At 46.2% G+C, this 4,831-nt stretch overlaps 1 protein-coding gene across 2 annotated transcripts in view; it reads left to right on the top strand.

The window, feature by feature from the left end:
- Nucleotides 1-4,831, top strand: part of LOC147106016 (glucoside xylosyltransferase 1-like) — a 68,939-nt gene that overhangs the window by 414 nt on the left and 63,694 nt on the right. The window lies entirely within an intron of this gene.

Below are 4,831 nucleotides of genomic sequence, written 5' to 3'. Positions count from 1 at the left end.
GTAAAGGAGGAGGGGAGAAGTTTTCTGTGATCAGGAGGGTCCGGGTCCGGGCAGCTCAGGATCGGAGTTTGCGTCCGGGTCGTTCAGGATTGGCACCTCATTACAACACGGAGCCCCGGCAACCCGTCGCTGGAGCGCCTCCTACCGGCTGGGGCGGGCAAAAACACCGCCCCATGGTGCTGTGGGTGAATGTACTGCCTGTCCCCTCATCCCATGGTGCTGGGGGCGAATGTACTGCCTGTCCCCTCATCCCATGGTGCTGGGGGCGAATGTACTGCCTGTCCCCATGGTGCTGGGGGCGAATGTACTGCCTGTCCCCATGGTGTTGGGGGTGAATGTACTGCCTGGCCCCATGGTGCTGGGGGTGAATGTACTGCCTGGCCCCATGGTGCTGGGGGTGAATGTACTGCCTGTCCACATGGTGCTGGGGGTGAATGTACTGCCTGTCCCCTCACCCCATGGTGTTGGGGGTAAATATACTGCCTGTCCCCTCACCCCATGGTGCTGGGGGTGAATATACTGCCTGTCCCCTCACCCCATGGTGCTGGGGGTGAATATACTGCCTGTCCCCTCATCCCATGGTGCTGGGGGCGAATGTACTGCCTGTCCCCATGGTGCTGGGGGCGAATGTACTGCCTGTCCCCATGGTGCTGGGGGCGAATGTACTGCCTGTCCCCATGGTGCTGGGGGTGAATGTACTGCCTGGCCCCATGGTGCTGGGGGTGAATGTACTGCCTGGCCCCATGGTGCTGGGGGTGAATGTACTGCCTGTCCACATGGTGCTGGGGGTGAATGTACTGCCTGTCCCCTCACCCCATGGTGTTGGGGGTGAATGTACTGCCTGTCCCCTCGCCCCATGGTGCTGGGGGTGAATGTACTGCCTGTCCCCATGGTGCTGGGGGTGAATATACTGCCTGTCCCCTCACCCCATGGTGCTGGGGGTGAATATACTGCCTGTCCCCTCACCCCATGGTGCTGGGGGTGAATATACTGCCTGTCCCCTCACCCCATGGTGCTGGGGGTGAATGTACTGCCTGTCCCCTCGCCCCATGGTGCTGGGGGTGAATGTACTGCCTGTCCCCATGGTGCTGGGGGTGAATGTACTGCCTGTCCCCATGGTGCTGGGGGTGAATGTACTGCCTGTCCCCATGGTGCTGGGGGTGAATGTACTGCCTGTCCCCATGGTGCTGGGGGTGAATGTACTGCCTGTCCCCATGGTGCTGGGGGTGAATGTACTGCATGTCCCCATGGTGCTGTGGGTGAATGTACTGCCTGTCCCCTCACCCCATGGTGCTGGGGGTAAACATTCCTGGTCACTATCCAATGGCTCTGGCTAGAAAGTGAGGAAAGGATTTTCCAGCAAATAGCCTGCTGACACGCATTGTCTAGGCTATCGGGAAGAGTGGGCACTTCGAAGGGATGCTGGAGAGCTTCCAATACCCAAAGAACCTTGCCCAAAAAGATTAGTGCCTTGAGGAAACAAGGAGATAATAAATGGTTTTGGGTAGTTTCAATGATAGAAATGTCTGTCTTTACCCTCCCCCTGAGCTTATAAGGCAGTGGTTTTCAAACCTCTTTTGTAATGGGAACCCATGGCAATAATGGCACTTCATATTCTCACTTTGAATGATTGTGCAAGTCATCCAAAGAGGCATATTGCAGAACGTGGTTCTTCATTAGTATACAGCTAGAAAATCAACAAACACAGAAAAAATATTGAATATAGAATTCTTGAGATACTGGGATTGCAACGTGCAAGATGCCTGGCCCCAGACAAACAGAAATCTGATCACTGTGTGGACCTCCTAAAGTTCTCCAACAGCCCCCAGTTATGAAATCTACCTTCTAAGGTACTTGTACTGGGAAAAGAAAAGGAAGAAACTTTTTAAATGAGGAGCATAGATTAGATTAACGTGATAGTGGCCAGGGACTGAGGTTTCTATAGAGTAATTCAGATTTATGATTAATATGATTTGGAGAAATTAGATGACCTTTTATTAGCTGTCAGTTTGGCTTAGTTGCAGCACTCTGGGTTCTGAGTCAGAAGGTCATGCGATCAAGTTCCACTCAAGAGATTCGAACACACAATTTAGGCTGATGCTTCATTGCAGTACAGAGGGACTGCTGTACTGTCAGAGATGCCATCTTTCAGACAAGATGTTAAACCAAAGCTGTGTCTGCCCTCGTATGTGAAAGTAAAAGATCCCATGCCATGTTTCGTAGAAGAACTGGGGAGTGTTTCAAGTGTGATAGCAAAATACTGCAGATGTTGGAAATCCGAAATAACAACAGAAAATGCTGGAAAAACTCAGCAGGTCAGGCAACATCCGTGGAGAGAAATTTGAGTTGACGTTTCGGGTTGGACCCTTCTTCAAAACTGGAAAGAAAAGAAACTAGATCGGAGGCAGGGCTGCGATCGGACAAAAGAATAAAAGAAACAAAAGAAGTAAAAGAGATTAGAAGCTAGACGAGATGGTAATAGGCTGGGATTAGGTGTAAAGTGTACTGGCAGGGCAAAAGATAGCTGCCAGGTGTGAGAGAGAAACAAAAGGAAAGGGGGGGGGGGGGGGAAGGAGTGGAACAATTACAAGAGAAAATGAAATGGGGGCCGAGCTTATGATCTGAAATTGTTGAACTCGATATTGAGTCCGGAAGGCTGCAGACTGCCTAATCGGAAGATGAGGTGCTGTTCCACGAGTTTACGAGTCTACATTGGGGAGACCAAACGCAGATTGGGTGACCGCTTTGCGGAACACCTCCGTTCAGTCCGTAAGGGTGACCCCGAGCTTCCGGTCGCCTGTCGTTTTAATTCACCGCTCCATTCCCACTCGGACCTCACCGTCCTTGGCCTCTTGTATTGTTCCACGGAAGCTCAACGTAAACTCGAGGAACAGCACCTCATCTTCCGATTAGGCAGTCTGCAGCCTTCCGGACTCAATATCGAGCTCAACAATTTCAGATCATAAGCTTGGCCCCCATTTCATTTTCTCTTGTAATTGTTCCACTCCTTTCCCCCCCCCCTCCCCTTTCCTTTTGTTTCTCTCACACACCTGGCAGCTATCTTTTGCCCTGCCAGTACACTTTACACCTAATCCCAGCCTATTACCATCTCGTCTAGCTTCTAATCTCTTTTACTTCTTTTGTTTCTTTTATTCTTTTGTCCGATCGCAGCCCTGCCTCCGATCTAGTTTCTTTTCTTTCCAGTTTTGAAGAAGGGTCCAACCCGAAACGTCAACTCAAATTTCTCTCCACGGATGTTGCCTGACCTGCTGAGTTTTTCCAGCATTTTCTGTTGTTATTTAGTGTTTCAAGTGTCCTGGCCAATTTTCATTCCTCATTCTACGCCACAAAAACATTAATTTCATTGCTGGGACCTTGCTATGAGCAAATTGGCTATTGTATTTCCTCGCATTTCCTACATTGCAACAGTGACTACACTTAATTGGCTGTGGGATGTCCTGAGGTTGTGAAAGGCGCTATATAAATGCATGTTTTTCTTTCACTGATTTATGGTTCTCAATGCCCTAGAGTGAATGATGAAATGACGTTCTCAAAAAATGGACAGAATTACGGAATTTAATATCAAAACACTGGTAAAAATTCCAAAGTATCGTAATAAAACTGCAATTTGATTTAATTATTCACTTTATAAGTCAGTGGCCCTGATATTAAATTGTACATTACATGTTATAACATTTCTGTTATAAAATACTATATCCTCTGATCCACTGAGCAATGCCATGGAAGATCTGCTAGTCAGTAGATATTTGTGTGAGGGGGCATCAAATTGTGCACATCTTGACTGAATGAAGAATGTATGGTACCAGTTATAAGGCAGAAATCTAATCAAGGTGTTCAGATGACATCCAACTACGAGAACAATGCTTCAGTTGTTTGTTAGTCATCTGAAACCATGAGATTTTCTTGTGATTCTGTGCCATGCACCCACATTTTAAATCTGTCAGTATTGCTGCTTTGAGATGGTGGACTAATGAAGCAAATAGACAGATAATCTTGGCTAATAACACAACTTGCAATTCTCCTCCATATTCATATGTATGGTCAAATGTCAGAATTTTTATTTACCCCATTTATATTGTGGATTGCAGATTTATGGACCAACAACAAAAGCCATAAGTGCAACTTTAAAGTAATTGCAAATGTATCACCTTAGACAGGCACACTTGATGGAAAATCGCATGTTTACTCAAACTGGGCAGGGCTTTTATCCGCAAGCAATTGGAAGACCTGCTCGCCCGAGAGAGAAGACCACTTTCTTTCATGAAAAACGAGGAGGAAGGTCTGTGATGCAAGACAGCACAAAAGTTGACGAGAGTAAAATTGATGAGGTAAATCAGGAGGCAGTGATTAAGTAATGCCTAGATCTTCAAATCTGAAGATCATGCGAGGAGGGAACAACTTAGCAATATATGGTGTTTAACAGTAGTGTAGAATAAGGAGAAATTAATGAGGAAAATATATCTTTAAAAAATGTCATTTCATCATTCACTTTAGGGCATTGTTAGTAAGCAGAAGAAATAAAGCACAGCTACTTTGCTGTTGTTGTGGACTTGATGTGAATCATAGATTGATTCCTGTTTTTACCCAAAGTAGATGGCACTCAGTTATTGAGGTCATTGAAGTTTTGTTGGCAGTCTTATATCCATCATATTTTTACTGAGTGAGGAAGCTACAGAGAAAATGCTTTTGTAGGCATCAAAATTGAGCTATTTAACAACTTGATATTTTGATGGAGAACTTGAATTTCTAATTTATCATAAAACAGTTGTAACCTCAATAATTTCAAAGTTGCCGGTTACATAGAATTTAC

This window comes from Somniosus microcephalus, chromosome 16, assembly GCF_052327205.1.
Source record: "Somniosus microcephalus isolate GS21.2 chromosome 16, FLI_Smic_1.0, whole genome shotgun sequence".
Classification (NCBI taxonomy): domain Eukaryota; kingdom Metazoa; phylum Chordata; class Chondrichthyes; order Squaliformes; family Somniosidae; genus Somniosus; species Somniosus microcephalus.
Note: the sequence above shows the minus strand (reverse complement) of the source record. Positions and strands in the feature narration are given on the sequence as shown.